The 19832-nt window shown below is 32.8% G+C and overlaps 1 protein-coding gene across 1 annotated transcript in view; it reads left to right on the forward strand.

Annotated features, from left to right (window-relative positions):
- The first annotated feature begins 365 nt into the window (after positions 1 to 365).
- Positions 366 to 19832, forward strand: part of LOC118189327 (uncharacterized) — a 99161-nt gene continuing 79694 nt past the window's right edge. Inside the window, exon 1 of the mRNA XM_085811152.1 lies at positions 366 to 492. The gene's annotated coding sequence lies outside the window, so the exon portion shown is untranslated. The remainder of the gene's footprint in view (positions 493 to 19832) is intronic.

Below are 19832 nucleotides of genomic sequence, written 5' to 3' on the forward strand. Positions count from 1 at the left end.
TCATTTTCTCTGGATTTTCACTTTCCATAATTAAATGTAGCAGTCAACAATGAAATTCAGTTTAATAATAACAAAGTCTAGACTAGAAAAGCTCCAAGAATAACACTCAGTTGAATTCTTATTTGAAATACCAAGTAAAATAATTTCCTCTCGAAATCAAGTAGATTCACAGTCAATTATATTTCTAGAGTTTCTTTTAAATTACTTTTTGTCGTTTTCGTAACTGCAGAACTTTGCATATTGTTGGCAGCTAATGTAATAAAAGAAACTGAGTCTCTTAGAAATGTGAAGAGTGAAACGGGGTGTCAGGAAACGATATTGCCATGGTAACGTGAAGAAATGTAAGAGAGTGGCGCGCAAGTAGTCAAGCGAATGCTGCTCGCGATATCCTCTACAATAAATGTAAAACGAGCCAAACATCGTGAAAGATCTCGTTCTCCAACTCGCTGTGATGTAACTTCTTGATGATGAGGTAAATTGCATCGTTTCCAGGTAAGCTCCTTTGTCTTATGCAAGTTGAAGTTTTATAAGGAAGTGTTATCATTTTCAACTATTTAGTTATCTTTAAGCATTAAACCATTTCTTCATGTAGCTTTCACTTGCTATTTCCTGAGCCTATAATGTTTTATCTTAAATATGAGTACACTTTATTTATAGAAGTATATAACATAATTAAGCATTCCTTCCTTAGATTTATTTTATTTTCGTGAAGAAAATTCTGTCTATAATATACTATACACTGGTTTTTTAGGCTTTACATTTTTATGTTATATTTAACGAACGACTTTTAAATGCATTTGAATAGAAACTATAAAAATAAATAAATCTCAGAATTAAGATATTTTATCTAAAATGGTGTCTTAAGATTTCATATAACGATCCTCATTTTATCAACATTTTTATATAATTTACTTATTTTTTTCCTAATATTGTATTTTAATCGTTCTAAAGAGTTATGCCAATTTAAAAAAACACAGACATTTCTTAAAAACATTATTAGAAAACTTTTTTAAATATTGATAATCAGTTATATCAAAGCTTTAAGATTTTACAAAAGGAAAAATTACGTGTATTGTTTTTTATCAGCTTGAGAATGTCTCAAAAAGGCTTTCAGATCTTATTATTAAAATACTTATTACTAAATTATAAACATCTGAATAATGAACATGAAGAAGACCAGTACGTCTGTGGCTAACAAATGTAAAAACGGAAATTTTCAGAAACATACCGATTTAAAAAGCGGAAGATTTTCTTCCACCATATATCAAACACATTTAGTAAAGTACGATTTTAACTCAAAAATCTCCTGGTAAATGTAATATTTAATTAAGTTTGTAATAATATCGGTAACCTTGCGTATATTAAATGATGAGTGAAATAAAATAGTGCGTTATTTGTACTTCGTTTTTTACAGCATTTTCATAAACGTAGTAACAACGAATTTTCGAAGCAGTTTTGCTCCAAAATTTGTAGCTTAACAATTTCTCACGCTTTGTTTCTTTAATATCTTGCCTTATTACTTTCTTTGCTGATGTGAAATTGCATTTATTACTGCTGCGTGTATTCTGTCCTACGATGCACCGTTATTAGTTTTCTCGCTTTGGCAGATAACGGTTTACAAAACCAGAAGCTTAAGAAAAACATTGCATGGAGACCTTTCCTCAAACATTTTTTAAAGTAAAACGCATCACAGATTCGAAATTATGAATATTATTTCTTAATTCAACCCAATAGTTCGAAGTTTTTTCTCATTTACGGCTGTTTCTGTAAAAATAAATTCCACTAATTTTGCATATTTTGCTTTTAAAGATTAAATTTTTCAGGAATAATTTGCTTTATTTTTTGTTACTCAGGATTAATAGCCAGTTGTTAATTTTCGTTTAACGGAATGAAATATCCAAACGTCTTCTACCTGCTAGTTTCCAGAATAAAGATAAATTTACATTTTGCAAACATCATAATAGGCGTCTTTCATACCCACCAATGGTCAGATGCCTGAAGCCATGGGAAACTACTTAGTTGGGCAGTTTATGGTTTTAGTGGCTGAGAGAGCTACTGTGTTGATGTTGTTTCTCAAGCGTAGTAAACAGTTTTGCAGAGAAAGCCCTCCATGAAACTTCCCTCCGTTAGACTTTTTTTTGCTTTGCTATAAATTTGCCTTCTTTTTTTATGGCCGTAATTAATCAAGCAATTAATCAACTATGGTGCTGCTTTTGGGGTAAATCTTTTTTGTAATAAAAATCGACGTTTATGTATAACAAATAGGATAATTCAATGTTTTAAAAAAATGCTCAATCGCTAATTAATTTTAACTTTTTATCTTTGATTTTGTCGCCCAGATGATATAGTGGTTAGGGGAGGCTACTACGGTATCGAATGGCCTGAGTTCGAATCCCGGAGAAGACATGGATATTTGTAAATATATAGTTTCGGTGGGACATGGCGACACTCTAAATATACGCCGAGCCGAAAGTCCTCTCGTGCGGATTGGTGGGAGTGAAGAGGGGTGGGAAACCTCCGGATTTCCCCCGGGGTGCTCTTCCATAAAATTGGGGGTGGAAAATAGAATTCCAACCTCTCTTCGGAGTAGAATCTGGCAACCATTGTTCCATGTAATATAGACAAGACAACAACAACAACATCTTTCATTTTAGCAGTCCTTAGAATGGTTAAGCTCAACTTTTGGGTTTTCTATTGTCAGCTTTGTAATAAGGGCTCATTAAAATATATTCATCTAAATTGAATTTTATATTCTCATTTTATGATCATGCAAAGGGATTTTTATTTTGCTAGACAGGAGAAGGTAATGAAGAGAAAAAGATTTAGCGCTGCCCGACTGGGATAGTCGTTAGCGACGCTGACTAACCCGGGCCCTTCGGTACGGGTTCGAATCTCATAAAAGAAATTGATGTTTGTAAATGAGTAGTGTCTGTGCGGCATGAGGGCACTCTAAATATGCGGCGAGGAGAAAGCCCTCTAGATAGATTGGTGATATGGGAAGAGGAGTAAGAGACCCTTGAACCCGTTCCTTCCCCCCCCCCAGATGCTCTCGTTCAGTACTCGGGGAAGAACTGAACAAAGTCGTGCTGTCACCTGTATGGTGTCCAAAGCTTTTGTCTCCTTGCCACAATGAATTTCGTGGGCTTGCTGTGATATCAGACACGCGAGATTGTTCACAACAACAATAAAAGTAAAATAATTTTCCTGCAAAGGATATTTATTCTTCTTGTTAAAGCCAGGAGCAAGTAATAATGGAAAAAGGAATTAGCTTTGAAATGAATAATTTTCTCGAAACCTGAGCACTGTTTGGCATAAGTAAATCAAATATACTTTTAAATGCGAGCTTAAGACTTGTACAATCATAATTTTAAAATTTAAAGCATATACTTTCAAAAATATGCAGCGAAATGTTCAGAGAAGTTACAATATGAAGCCTTTATGCCTTCGCAATGCAGATACTGTGAAATGGAAATTTGTAAGGAGAAAATCCGCTTTGTGAGTTAGTAAATGAATAATGAATACCATTTTAATGAGAAAACTGCTTCAAGTAGACTTTTAGTGTGGTATTTGTTTCTGAAAGAGTTATCAGTATTCTACATATCTTTTGCATAATTATTCCTCGTAACGCAACTGCCTGGACTTTCTTTTCGGAACTTTACGTAAGCGTTTCTGAATATATTCGCCTGCTATTCATGGGGAGGATTGGAATGGATTGTGGTAAAGCACAAAGGTTTTCTGGCGAAGTATCGAAACTTTTCTGATGCAGGGAACATGAAAATGTAACTGTATTGGATCCAGGGTTTGAACTATGAATCTTCCAACTGCCAGCACAACGTGATAAATATCGAGAACATATTCGAGGGATGCGATTTTTCCTCACATTCTTCCCTATAAAAAAGCGACTGAAAAGAAGCAGGAGACGCAGTCTACCAAATCGAAATGATGATTAGATATCGTCCACCAGATTTTATTTCAGGCCCAACTAATGTAATGTTCTGGCCCATGTTGGCCAACGTAAAAACCATTAGGTTTATTTCTTCTGTTCAAAAATGAGTTTCATTTTAAGAAATCCAAATCGATGAAAGATATTTTTTGGATGTCAAAAATATTCGACATTCCTTCTATTCAGTCGTGATGCCAGGTTGTTAAGGGCATTGCTACAAGACAAACAAAGCATGCATAGTAACTCTGAGGTATGGGTTTAATGTCAAAGATCCCATTGATGTGATTTGTGCGTTACTTATTTTAGTTTTATTTGCCACTGTGATATTCATAATTTTTACTACTGTTATTAATATTGTTTCTATCTCTACTACTATTATTAATTTTGTATGCACTATGTGCTCGTTCCCCAGACATATACCTTTTCCTCCTCTTCTTAACTTAATTAAACCTCTTCCTAACCTAATTTACCTAACCTAATTTCTCCCAACCTAATTTACATTCTGACAAAAATCTACGAAGGACTGGAAAGAGCAGAAAAGTATTAAAATAAAATTATTGTTTATTTAAAATAACCTTACATTGTTCAAATGACTGTAAATTTAAATTAACCCTCCACTGAGTCAATTTTAAACTTTCTGTTCACAAAATTGTTTCTTGTCTGATAGTCACGCATACGTTAAGAATCTTCTTATCTTAGCCAACTTAAAAAAGTAGCCTTTTGAATGCTTTGAAGACAAAATTTATAGTATTATAATTACACTTTTGAGATAGATTCTATTACTATTTAACAAGATTATATTATTTTAAAAGACATTCCTTCACTCTCAGCATTTAAATTAAAATATTAAACAATTATTAATCTAAGGCATATGCCATCGAATGTTGAGAAGTATGTTGTAACTTGGTACATCAACAAACACTTACTTGCAGCTAAAATTAATTAAAGGGGCTAAATTTGCTGTCTTTCAGGATTAAAAAAGAAAACTCGTTTATTAGTTCTTCTTTGCTTAACCATGAGAATTAAAATCACTAAAAAACTGTCAAGAAAGTAAGCTTATTGTCATAAGACTTAATCAAAATGTTCTTGTTTAATTTTCGAAATTTAAGATAGAGTAATTTTCCCTTCTGTAACAATATTCTCTGACACTTGATAAAGAGTTCAAAGTACGCTAATGTACCCACGATATTTTGTTATAAATGATAGTTCTGATATGAATAAAAATTAATTTCTGTACTTTTTCTACTATTCAGAAGTGCACTAATATTTATTCTAATTCTGCATATCCTTTACCTTAAATTCAGAAAAGCCGAAAGTGCGATACAATTACAGCAGCACAGAAATTTTAGTTAAATAATGGGATAATTCATTTTTGTTTTTATTTATAGGTCAATATTAAGAATATTACATGTTTTAGTTAGAGATCGACTAATTATTATTTTCATTCATAGGTTTTTCCTTTATTTCTAGATTATTTTTTCATCAGACAAGCGTCTACTTTGTATGTGACATTTAACTTACGTTGGTAAATTAAGTGCAATGGTTCACGAATCACCAATAAACAAAAAGCAAGATCAACGAAGTCCGTTACATTTCTAACGTCCCAAAACGGTGTGAGTATTAAAGTCTGTTGACATTATTTTTGGATCTTTTGTCTCACTCTCTCTAGCAAAGTAAATACCCCTACGGCGTTTAAAAAATACACTCAGATAAACGTCTTCTATTATTTCATCAAGAAAATTTAATACATTTGCAGTATTCCCGTTTGACATTATGAAGTTTCGATTTCTCATGGTGGAAGGACCGACATACATATGTGTACGATGTACGAATGTACATATGTGTACGAAAACTATAAAGAAACACAAATCGAAGAAAAGAGATTATATTTTTGTGCGTGGGAAAAAAAGTATAAAAAAATACTTATACACAATGCCTAATATCTATCTTTTTACTTCAGTACACTACTTTTCTAAATAAAACTGCAGCGTGGTTAAAGGCATTCTGCGGCTCAGAGCCTTCAGTCCAGAGCAATCACGCTGCAGTTTCATTTAGAAAAACGTGTGAAAGAGCTAAGAAATATTCATGTGTAAGAATAAAAACTACTGCAGTTGTTAAAGAAATATGTACAAAAAATAAATCTTCATTTGTTGGCACCATTAACATAGCTCTATACTGTCTTTCTATGAAAAGTGCTAATAATACAAATGCAACGCTCTATCGTTTTGCTATTTTTTACTTTCTTTTACGAAGTAAAAAGGAAGTATTGTAATCGCGAAAAGTTTCAGGCATCATATTTCAACGAAAATATCCATTCTGACCGTTTAACGATGTTTTGCTTGACATCTGTATGTAAGGGCAGAATAAAAGTTTCCCCCCAAAAAAATTATAAAACTGATTTTAAATGAATTCTGAAAAGAATTTTTCGTGGCGTTTGTGAGTGCGTACGTATGTATCTCGCATAAGTCAAAAACGTGTAGCCTCAGTACCTTGAAAATTTGTATATAGGACTGCTATAACATGTAGATGTGACCTCGTATTTTGGTTGCAATCGGCTGCACCAAAAGTATATAAATATACGTATATAATTTAAAGTAAAGTAGAAAGAACAAACGATAAAAGACCTACGTGTCTTATCGTTTGCAAAAAATTTTGCGCATTGTGCTGCAAAATTAAGGAAATTAGAAGATAAATTTTAGTACGCACTCTAAAAAGTTGCTAAAATATTGTGGTTCCGTGAAAACTTTAACATAAGCAAATTTAGTTGCAATAAATTGTGTTAAAAGAGAAAAATACAATATTTGATTATTTACAAGTAAAAATCAACAATAATAGTAAGCTATATGCTAAACTAATTAAGTATATTTAAAACATAGTAAAAGTACTAACTAATTAATCGAGTTAAAAATAAAATTAAGAAGGGGTAAATGGTTGATTAGCCCAATTCGAAGTTCATTATGGCACGTCAGAGGAAATATTTTTTTAATGAATTTCGGACTGAGCTAACTCCATCACGCGTTTCGCCGAAACAGATAATTGCAACTGTACGCGACATATTTTTCAATGAATTAAATAAACTATGTCAAAAACTTTAGTCTCAATTCTCTCCTCCAATTTCCAACACGTCCACTTAAATTAACACTTTAAGGTGTAAAAAAGATAATAAATAAGTAATGGAAAGGAAATGCCGATGTGCACAAAAAAATAAATAGCGATATGCTATTAGTCAAAATATACAAGAACTTATGGGTGGACCTGCAAGCTTAAAGAGTTACTACTTTGTAAAAGTACCGAAAATTATATTTAATTAAAACGGAAAAGATAATATAATAGACGAATTGAAGCAAGGGTCTTGCCAAGACCTAGAAAAAAATTTTTAGGGAAAAAATATTATTAAAAACAGACCTGTATCATTGCCGTCTTCTTTGGTCAACGAGGAAATTCGAAAAGGGTGGGCAAACCCCGAGCGTGCTTATTGCTTTCCAACTCGCTGGATGACATAGAAAGGGGGGGAAATAACGTCACTGGGAAATAGCCAATGTAAAGTAACTGACAGTTGGCAAAAAACCTGACTCATTGCAAAGGGGGGTAAAATGTGTTAAAAAAAGCGGAAAAGGTTCAAAACGGCGTCTTGAAGAAAATTGGACTGGGTGAAAGAGAAAATGGCTAATTCAACAAAATATTACCTAAAATGGCCACTAAAGTCAGCAGAAATGATGAAAAATAGTAATTTGTTAATTAAAGTCGTAATTCTTCAAGCTAGAGGGTGTTCAAGCTGCCAGAAACGAAATAGCCCATAAGTTAATAACAGAATAGAGTTGGCCAGCACATGTTTAAAATCTATTTAAAAATAGAATTAAAAGTATTGTGCCAAATTTTAAGAGGGAAAATAGACGTTGTGACAGGAATTATTTGTACATTTACACATTAGACCTTCAGAATCCGCAATCCACTTTATACCGTTGTTACTCGGCTCACTGATCTCAGTTTCTTTATTCTTATATGTTTGTAAATTGTTAATTTTTTGCTTTAAAAATGATTGAATTACGTTGTTCTTATCTTCCGGTTAACGTTTTTATGCCTTTAGTAAATCTGCAGGAAATATTCATAGAATTATCAACAATTTGAAAGTTGTTTAAGTGCAGCTACGCCTAATTCATTTTGTGATGGCAAAACAAGAGGAAGTTTAGAAACGTCTGTAGGAAAAGCCTGAGAAATGACATTATCGAGTAATTGTTTAGTTCTTGAGCGTCGCCTGTCATCCTTGTTCGGAATAAAGACTGGTCCAACCGATTTTGCATCGACTGCAGACGTCTAAATTGCACTACAAAGAAAGTGCCTCAAATCGACCGGTTTTCCATGTCGAATTTGAAGGATGGTTATTGTCAACTATAAGAAGAAGACTGCATTTGTTATAAGTCTCAGACAGTCAACATAAATTGGTGGATCCCTGTTTTTTAAGGACTCCTGCAGTTCAAAGTAATGCATTTTGGAATGTATAGTGCTCCAGCGACTTTTGAATCTCTGATGATGACAGTTTTGAAAGGACTGTCAAATGAAGCCTGTCTTGTAAGTCTCGAAGACATTGCTACAGCCAGACGCCGTTTTGAGAAACATCTGGAAAATATTAGAAAAGTGCTACAGAAGTTCAGCGAAGCTAACACAAAGTTCCGTCCTTCGAAATATAAACTATTTCGTCAATAAGTTAACCACTTTTATCATATAATCTCTCCTAAAGATGTACGCACAGATCCTGAGATGACCAAATCTGTTCGTGTCTGGTGTCGTCCTGAAGACATTTTTCTTCATCATTCATCAGTAAAGATTCATTCATCATTCATCAGTAAAGATTCATTCATCATTCATCAGTAAAGATTCATTCATCATTCATCAGTAAAGATGTTTTTCTCGGCCTTTGCACTTACTATAGAAGATTTTTCAAATTTAAAGTCCGATGCATCGACTTACAATAGCAAACCAAAGGTTTTCATTTATTTATGAATGTGAAGGAACATTAAAATCCCTGAAGGATGTTTTGACTTATTCTCCTATGCTGGCTTTTTCCAAATGGAGTACGACTTTATTCTAGAAACAGATGACAGGAAGAGAGTGATTGGAGCTGTTCTTTCATAAGCTGACGGCCAGAAGTACGTTACTTTCTATTTTAGCAAAAGTCTTCCAAAACAAAAAGAATTACTGTGTCACCAGAAAAGAGGTGCTAGCCATCGTAAAGGCAGTAGAACATTTCCACCACTAGTTTTACGGGCGAAAATTCCTGTGGTGCACTTACCGTGAGTCATTAAGTTGACTGCTTAGTTTCAGAAATCCGGAAGGTCAAGAGGCTAGCTCGATACAGCGACTACAGGAATATGACACAGAAATTCGATATCACAGAGAACTTCGCATGGGGATGCAGATGCACTTGCCAAACTCTATTCACAAAAGCGCAAACGCTCTTCGAAAACTTAATTAAAATATGACTTTGAAGTTCCAGTTGTCAGACAAAATAACACAGATTCCTTAACATCAGCGTCCGATCCTTAGAGCAGCTAAGATCTGAGAAGGCCCAAATGGAAGACTCTGAATTCAGTCCATTAGTGTAATTAATGAAATCAACGAATGGTAAATCCAGAAACCCAGATGGCAAAAAATGGCAGCCATTAGTCCGACGTCAAAAAGATATTCGGCTTCGTGGAATTCCCTTCACCTGCAATATGGAAATCTCTATCGCAACTGAGAAGTATCTAATGGAAATGGCAGCTTATCTTACCGGAGATCTCGAATGCCTAATATTCTGTCAGAGTTTGACGCCAGTCCTACTGGAAGGCAGTTTGATGTAACTCTAAAATGTTCGTGAATTGGTGTAAGTTAAAACTCTAAAATGTAGCTGAAATAGCATGTTTTAAATCATGAAAAGCAGTATAATAAACATCCATTTAGGAAAGATAGATTTATTTCAGAGAAAAAACATCTCTTAGACATGCGAGTTAAAAACTTACATAAATTATCGTTAATTTTAATAGAGAGTATAAATGAGAAAAGTAAGGATCGCTTTGAAAAACGGAAGAGTTATGGTAAGATTTTGAAATCCATGACCAAGAAGAAATTCTAAAAGAGATTAAGAAAAGAATATCCCCAGTATAAACCCATAATATAAAGCAAAACTGTAAATTACCCTCCTCTTGTACGTCTTTTTTTCCTAGTTTTAGATTGTACGTCATAAATGGTTCGCATCTTATTCTGCTTCGTATTTGTTTACGTAACCTTCAGAAATCCTGGTTGCAATTTAGCTCACGATTGTTCTTAGGGATTAGATAATTCTGGTTAACTATAGCTAACTGAAAATACGAATACAAAATTATATCATTTGTTTAAACATTGTTTACAATAAAATGTATAAATTCTTATCTTTATGCTCATAAAATAAATTTTAATAAATAAAATATTCATAATATTTATTTATTAAAATTTATAATACGCGTTAAATGTATGAGCTTTGATTATAAAAGAAATAATCTGAAAGAAAAGAACAGAGCAGAATATTGAAAAAAGAATTAAGTCTGATTCGTGGTTCGAATGTCTAAGGAACACGATTGTTTTTTCCCGTTTCTCACTCAGTTGTTTTCCACTTGGCCCGTTAGCGTTAAGTGGAGATAAACGGTATCGATACATGCAATTTGAATTTATGACTCTCAGGCTACGGAATATAAGTATCTATTAGCTTTCTTCTCTTATATACAGTCAGCCACTTGAAAATATTTTTCTACTAGACGATATTATGTATCCTCATTGTGTGTATATCTAAATTTTCATCTTTTAGCAATACATAAGCGTCGTAAAGTTAATCTTTAACGACGATCGATTAAAACGAATGAACAGAATGAGAATTTTCTAATTCCTTATTTTTTATTATAATGCCAAAATATTTACCGGATGAATTTCATTGTTAATTCAGGTATATAGAGTATCTTCGTTTTTACTGAGTGAATCTATATCTAGTCAGTATTTAATTTAACCTTTCTCAGAGCTGAAAGGCTACTTCAGAGATATTCTTTTCTCCTAATAAATAAATATTTACTACGTTCTCTATCATTCTGATAGTTCCACTATATCTTTTCCTTTTATTCCCGTACTTCTATTCATCTGGGATAAAAGGCAGCAGAGTGATATATTGCTGCATGCGTGATACTTAGAAACACTAATTATTAATGCACACATTTTGAAGCTAATTTAAAATTCATTAAAGCTTTATCATTCGAGATAAATGCTCGTTATTTATTACATTTACTGAACAGATCATCAAATAACCCTTCTTCCAAGTGCTACATTCGTTAAAATTAAAACTAGCATGTATAGGGAAAATAAAAAGTGTTTATGTAAAAGCCAGTAAATAAAGGACACGTACGTTCGTAATAGATTATTAATCCATAAAGATTTGAAAATAATGTCTAGCAAAAAAAAAAAAAAAGAACTGATTTCACTGAAACTGGCGATAGATGACAAGTGCACCATAACCAGAACCCTCGACCTGGAAATTTCCTTAGCGAGGTTAGAGGCGACAGGTGACAGGTGGCGGAGGACGGGACGCCTGGCATATAACATAGGTAAACAGGCATAAGTCCACGTCCTCCACTATCTCGAAGAAACAACTCGCTGGAGCCCCCATGAGGCTGCATCGGGAGTTTACATCGCCATACAGGGGCTAAATGTCAAGTTGATTTTACATAGGACGTTGTTTACAAAACAAAGTAACTTAAAAAGAATATAAAGGATAGCATTAAAACACTAAAACACACATATAAGCTTAACATAAGAAACATATGAGACATAGTAAGGTGTGCGTAAAGCAGAAGCGCTATGCGGAAATATGCTCAATACCCATAATACATAATGTACATACTTTCATTAGAGGCGTCTGTTTCATGATTTACATATGTTTCGTTGCATACACAACATTGGTGCATTGTACGGATATTATGCATTTCGATCTGGGATAATTACAGTTATACAATTCTGGAAGGATTCACGGTTACATTAGAGACATACAATACATTGGATAAATACACTACATTAGGAACATACATTACTTCATTAGAGCCTTGCATTGTATTATTTACATATGTTACGGTGCATAATCTACATTTGGTACATTGTACGAATAACTTAGATAATTACAGTTATACAATTCTGAAAGGATTCATGTTTACATTAGAGACATACAATACATTGGATAAATACATTAGGAACATACATTACTTGATTAGAGACTTGCATTACATTATTTACATATGTTACGGTGCATACACTAATTTTACGAATATTATGCATTTTGATCTTGGACAATTACAGTTATACAGTTCTGGAAAGTGAACCTGGCGACAGTCATTTAACTTTAGCGTTCGTAATAGAATAATTATTACAAAACTATTTGAAAAAAAAAAAGTTCACTCTAGAATTACCAATATTTATCGCCGAAAGTTTGCAAACAATCAATAAATAGTTAAAGCATTACGCGCATTTCAAATATTAATGAACTTGTGATTTTTTGTTGTGTCGAAATGGTAGAGTCCTAATCTTGGGAATAAAATTAAATAATTTTCGTGCTTTGCTTTGTGGTGAATTTTTCAGCCATTAAATCTCCAGGTATTTGCTATACAGTCCTAACACAAAAAGGAAAAATCACAGTATGAGAAAAAAGTTATTAGTTAATTTAATCATAATGCTTATCATAGGCTATCCCTTAAAAACGCAAAAACTGTAATTGGCATTTCTGCGACAACAATGGAGTGCGTTTCTGAAGAAAATAACGAAAATAACTCAAGCATAACCCGAAACCTTTGTTTTACTTAACTCGGGTTTGCGCAAGCTTTTTAGAGTAGTTAAATAGTTCACTATAAAAATTGCCTTTCAGAGATTTTAGAATCTCAAATTTGTTATTTAAAAGAATTTGTTTCAGTTTCACTTCGACTTAAAACTAGTTAACTTTTAATTTTAACAGAATACAACCAGAGCAATTTATAGACTAATATTAGTAAACATTCATTTTACGTTGAAGTTGGTTTTACAGAAAAACTGAGCTTTTCTAGAGACTGTCACCTAACTTTTGTCAAAGAACTGGCTCGTATTTATGTCGCACATGGGGGAAAACCAAGAAAACGTTTAATGCCGCCAGCCTGTTTACCGCTCGACCGCTTCTGGCCCCAGGACTTTAAAATGAATATATTTATATCGATCATATGGGCAAATACTTAATTGATCTTAAGTGTCGAACTTCAATAAGCGAAACTGAAAGCCTAAGAACGATTTCATCATACTAGCTATAGCTATATACGTGCCTTTCATGCGCTTTAAGGTTGCACATAATCATACATATTTTACCGACGAACTATGAAATCCGGCTTTCTATAGAATACCTAGACATTTTATAAATGCCGAAAATTGGCTGGCCCAGTGTATGAAACGATTAAACATTTCATATATTGCCTAGGCATTCTATAGAATGCCAGATGGCAAACCGGCGAAGTATATAAAATACATCTCCGTTTTCGTTTCGAAGAACCGAAACTACTTATCAAAAGGAAATCATCCCTATAAGCCGCGCAGACGGCATAGTGATTAGGGAAGCCGACTGCAATACGAAAGGGCCGAGGTTCGAATTCTGCAGAAGGCATAGTTACAGCTGTCCGTCCTTTCATAGGTGTCAAAAGTGGCCCACGTATTAGATGCCTGTATAATGAAGTGACCACCACTTCTGATCTTAGAAGCGGCTAATCCGAAGTCGGCTGAGGTCCCGACATTGGTAAATTATAATAATAATCATCTCTGTGATTTTATGTTTGTCGAAAACAAAAATAAACTCATTTATCCCGTTAAAGAAAGCGCCAGTATTATACAGGCCCACCAGCGGCCGAGTGGTAAAATTGCTGAACAGTGCTACATCGGTCCAAGGTTCGAATCCCGCGAACCAGCTGGCTGCATGGGTGTTTTCATGTTTTTCCCCGTGTGTAAGGTGTATATGAGCCAAGTTCTCTTAGAAAGCCCTCCACAAAGGCATCCTTCTTCTAGGCAGATAACCCTCGGAGCTTTTCCATAATAAAATAAACCAAACCAGTATTATGTCATGGATTGAACTATTTCATGTACTTCATGAATGCAACTTGACTACTGGACACCGAGGACGTGATAGAATATTGACAGAAGTTTCAACCAAATATAAAAACGTTACACGTAATCATATTGAACTGTATATCCAATCTGGTTGAACCCTGTAGGGAAAAAAGAAAGTTATAAAAAAAGGCGTTGTTGCGAAACCTACAATTTTTTCTCAATTGAATTCCCGTTATAAGGAACATCTTATTATTTTTCAGGCTTAGCCAGATAAAGATTATAAATTTATTATGGTATATTAAGATCCTTTCGCTATTTCCTTTCCACGCATTTTGAATAAAAACATTTTAAATGGCAGTCTTTTATTGCGCTTTTAAATACCACTTGTATTTTTTGAGGAATGAATGTCTATTAAATAATATCCTTATCAAAACCTTTTTCTCATATTTTGCCTAAAAGAGCATTTTTCAGTCTGTAGAATACTTAAGTATTTCATACAATGCTATGTAAAGTATATGATAATTTTCATATTTCATATTTTTCCTAAAAACACCTTGTATTCTATAAAATACCGGTATTTCATACATTTCCAGTAACATATACATCATCTATATGTATGCATGTATACATGCGTCGAAATGTAGCAGAATTTGAAAGCATATAATTTGATGAGTCTTTCTCCTTCAGGGAAAAATAAACAAAATGTTCAAATTGGGTAAATAAACGATAAACTAAAAGACATAAAATTTTTTTTTTAAAATATTAAAAGGAAAATTAAAGAAATATCGAAAGAATCATGCATCTTTAATGATTAGACCCACAGTAAAATGACTAAGTAATACCTAGTGAATAATTTTTATGCTACAGCAAAATCTAGAAAAAGCATTAGTTTATCCAAATGTCAACAATCGAAAGGCAAAATGAATCCCTGAGAAATTAAATTGAACGTAAGACGTCATCTGACTTTTATACAAGACATTACCATATCTATTCGAAAATTCGACGTCTTCGAATATAAGCCCTTATTTCAGTTTAGGACAAATTTGAAAAAAAAAAATAAAAATGTAGATGATTATTTAATGATAGCATAGTTCTAATTAAAATTAATTTGTTTCTGATTAAAATGAACGGCAAGAAGCCTCTCTAAATGCGATACTTCGCTATAGCATAGAAAAACATCTGATATGGACACCACGTGACTTCCTTGAATTAAACACATTTTATTAAACCATACACATATTTTGTTGCACTTCATTTAAACTTATTTCCTCGCATTTCGTTACAGATACATTGCGACCTTCGCGGCAAGGCAAAAATGTATAAATCAAGATGTCATAAAAAACTGTAAAATACAGATGTAAAATACAGATAAATCTAAAACACCAAATACAGTTTAAAAAAATATTTTTACAGTTAAAATTAAAGTTTTTACGCAAAAACAAGTAATTCAGTCAATGGAGAGAAAGACAGTTTTCGGTGCACAAATCTGAAAATTACCTTATGAACCCACGGGGCAAAAAACACTGAAGTTGGTGCACCAACTCACGTAATTCACTGTTTTACTAAGTTTCAAATGTAAATAAATGGTGGCCTACTTAGGCCTAACACTTCTTAAGATTTTGAATTGTCCATAATTCTAGAACTACTACATGCAGTTTAACTAAACGCATACAAACTTTAATCGGGACATAAAAACAATATAATTCACTCCCTTTTAAAAGAAAAAATGCACAATTTACGAATATATAAGCAAACACAGAGCTCACTGAGCCGGTTAAGAGAGTTTTAAATCCATTTTATAAACCGTTTTGGAAAAAAAAAGTCCTTTATTCTGTCCATACGAACAGATGTCACGCGGAAAAAAACGTTCAAATGGATTCGAAAACGGTCAAAATGGATATTTTCGTTGAAACACAATACCTGACACTTTTCGGGATTATAACACTTCCTTTACTTAGTACGTGGAAATAAAAATGAGGAGAATTAATGATAAATTACAACATTGTGGTTTTCAGGCATATTTATAACCAGTGTAGTGGATTCAGGTCTTTACTGAAATCACTTAACTCTATGTGGATGTTAATTATTCTATACAATATGATAATGAAACTCCTTCCTCTAATGCTGAAATAGCATTTCTTAAAATATCCAATTACAGTACAAATTTTTAAACCAAAATTTTGCAAAAAATCATATTTTCTAAGGATGTTATTTCGCTTTAAGACCTCATTTTCGCGTAATTACGGTAAATATGTATAGGATTGGTATTTCTAAAAACGTACTTAAATTCATTTTGTTCGAATTTCGTGTACACAGTAAATAATTTTAGGGAAATTATATGCGAACTTTTAGTTTCCCCCTTTTAATGTAACATTAAATGCTTGAAAGAAACACTACTTTGACGGAAAAATAAGAACATAGGGGCAAATGAATTTAACATTGAGTAAATGGCTATCTCCATAAATTGGCCAGATATCGCCAAGCTGGCGATGATTTTGGGAACAAACATTTTTTGTCAAATTTGGCAAGAAATTGCCAAACTTGGCGAACATTTGGCGACAGTTTGGTCCGGTCGCTGTATAACTGCAATTGGTTTTGTAATTGATCCCTATATGTAACTGTAACCATACACGGCCGTACCAGTAATTTCGAGAAGTAGAAGGTACTAGAAATTTCTCAGCAGTCTGGGAAAAACTATATTAGACCAGAGAGAGCATCAGTTCTCAACTGTTTAGTTCATCATGAATTCTGAGTAATGAGACATCTTCTGAGTTAGTTTCGCTCTTTAGATAAGCTTTGCATTGCGTTGTGTTTAACGCTCTTCGTAGTTTGAAGTGTAACTACTGATTGTATTGTGTGATACTGAGAACAGCTGTATGAATATTTTTGTAAAACGTTCCAGAACTATAAAGTGTTTCTTTTGTGAAAATAAATTTTATGAATTTATCATCGGTTCTGTGTGCACTCAATCCCTTACGAACCCATAAGCACTCAGCAATTCTTTTAGAATAAATTAGCTTAAAAAAGTGTTAAATTTAATTCTTTTCTAAAGAGGGAGCTCTTATTAAAAAAAGCGGTCTTAATTTTGCCTGAGTATGGAAATATGTATAAGTAATTTTATAATCACATTTAAATTTAATTCTTTTACAAAACTATTAAATTTAATTATCTTATAAAATATTTTATAAAAATGTTAAATTTAATACTTTTATAGAATATCTTACAAATGTATTGAATTTAATTCTTTTATAAAATATTAAATTTAAGTCTTTTAAAAATATTTTTATAAAAGCATTCTGTACAGAATTTATACTATTATTCGTTTCCTAAAACACTTTTCTTTAAGTGCCTCTTTCTTTTTTTCCTCTTTCTCGCTTTCTCATATGCAATATTTTTCTTTTTATAAAAACTTACATAAATTTATATTTAATATAAATTTTTGAAAATGTAAGTATAGGAATCGTGTTGAAATTCAGATTTTGTATTGTATACAAAACTAATTTTTTTTTTTTTTTTTTTTTTTTTTAGAAAAACAAAATCATAAATGCGTCTTGTTGCGTCTTGTTAAACATCTCTGTAATTGGAAAGGTGTCTACGGCCAAAGGTTATGAAAATAATGGCTGGGAAGGGTTTTTATAGATAAAATAAAACATAATTTTTGAAAAATCTCGAAAATCCACACTACTTTTGTGAAGTGCTTTTTTTTTTTTACAAAAGTAAATTTTTATCAAGTTATCATCAGTTCTGTGTACATTCATTCCATTACGAACGCAAGCAACAACACATTAATATCACTAAATTTCCCAAATATATTCTACTATTTTCCAACTAGTTAGTATAAGCATATATTTAAAGAAAGGGATCTACTCTTATATACGCCCTCGCTCGACAAATTTCTCGCCAAATATTTTTGGCGAGAAACTCCACGGTGCCATATTACTATATAAATTTTTGTCTACGTTTCGAACTTTAAGCCTAAAATGTATCCAAAAACGCGTTTGCAAAAACCACGTTTTGAACACACAATTTAAACTAAAAATCCGAAACGAAAACAAAAAATTTAAATAGCAAAAACGTAAAGTTTCTAGCCAAAAACATTTGACAAGAATCTATGTACACAGCGATATGTTTGAACTTTAAGAGAAACCTGCGAATTGCACAATCTAGACAGCGAAGGAATCCGCGAACTACACATACCTCGCTTTAATAAATTAGCATAACAACAATAAATTTCAAAGAATACCATGTACACAGCATTCTGTTTAAGCTTAAAAAAAAACATCTACGAATTGCACAATCTAGGCATTGCGCACAAATCAACAAAATAAACTAAAATAAATTATAAAAAATTCAAGAAACAACAATAGCAACAGAAATTCATAGTAAAAAACAATGAACTTAACATTCTACAAAATAAAAACAATAAAATAAAATGCACTTACCATAATGGATGCTTCTTCGGACAGCAGAACGTAGCTTTAACATGCCGCCACGTATTCTCTATGATATTTCTATGACAGCCAGACTCGCTATACAGAAAATTCATACTGTTGCTCACAAATAAATGTTCAAAACCTTCTTTTTTAAATCCTTGTAGGATTTAGGATTTTACTTTGCACATAATCTAAAATAAGCGACTGAAATCTTGCCCCCACGTCTCTCATTGCAACATAGACTATATCAAAACACGCACGACACGAACCAACGAGCAATTAAACCATTGCATCAAAAATGTTAACTTTCGACGTCAAAAAGGTTGCCATACAAACAATATCGTCCCCAAAACCAGCGCGCCAAAAACCAGCGCAGAACACATATCGCCATATTTGGTGATCTTAGTGCGTATATAAGAGTAGAGCCAAAGAAAGATATTTCTATTTAACTACTATGCGCTTTTAATTTTAAGTGGAGCAACTTAAAAAAATCAAGCAAATGTTAATTATTTAGCTTGGAGCCTTTAAAAGCAAGTAGCATACTCTGGGAATATAGCAGTACGATGCAAATTTGGCGTAAATATAGAAAACAATGGGCTACATTCTTTGTTCTGAAACAAATACGTTTTTTACACATGCCATTTTCTATTTTCACTGGAATCTTAATTTTTTCTTTTTCTGTAGCCTATTTAAATTTATTGAAAACTAATATTTTTGTTTTCAGCAGAAAACGTTTATGGCAAAATCGTTTTTGTTTACTTCCTTTTCAGCAACCATTAATACATGAAAGCCGCCTGGTTTCCGCACCCTGCTTTCAATTGTTAACTGTCAACTATTAATAAAATTTTCGAATAATGTCGTAGGGTTGCTGTTGATAACTGTAACTCATGTAAAGTCCTGCAGAAATTATTAGACGAATAGCAAGTTATCGCTAAGTTTTTACAACTCACAAACAGTGAGGAAGATTTAAAAAAGCCTTCTATATTTTAGTTCCAACTCAAAATAAAGGCACGACTTGTGCTAGCTACACACAAACCACCACTTGTAGCTGTTTAAATCAAAGTTTCTTAAACTGTGGGTCGCGACTCCCATGGTGTTGCGGGACCTGCAGCAGGGATCGCCAAAAATTTTAGCAGTTCTGATATTTTTTTAACTTATAATAATAATTTTACAATTACTAAATATTTTTATACAATGTATCTGAAAATAGATAAGACAAGACAGACAAAGGAAAAACAAAAACGTTTCGACGCATTCTTTTTATAATATAAATGTTTATTTTACTTGCTTTGCGCGTGACACTGTCATTTCGTCTGTTACTTATTTAAAATTTTCACATTGTCCTGTGT

Source organism: Stegodyphus dumicola, chromosome 2 (genome assembly GCF_044657685.1).
Source record: "Stegodyphus dumicola isolate Sdum_Otavi_A_Nest chromosome 2, ASM4465768v1".
NCBI classification, from domain to species: domain Eukaryota; kingdom Metazoa; phylum Arthropoda; class Arachnida; order Araneae; family Eresidae; genus Stegodyphus; species Stegodyphus dumicola.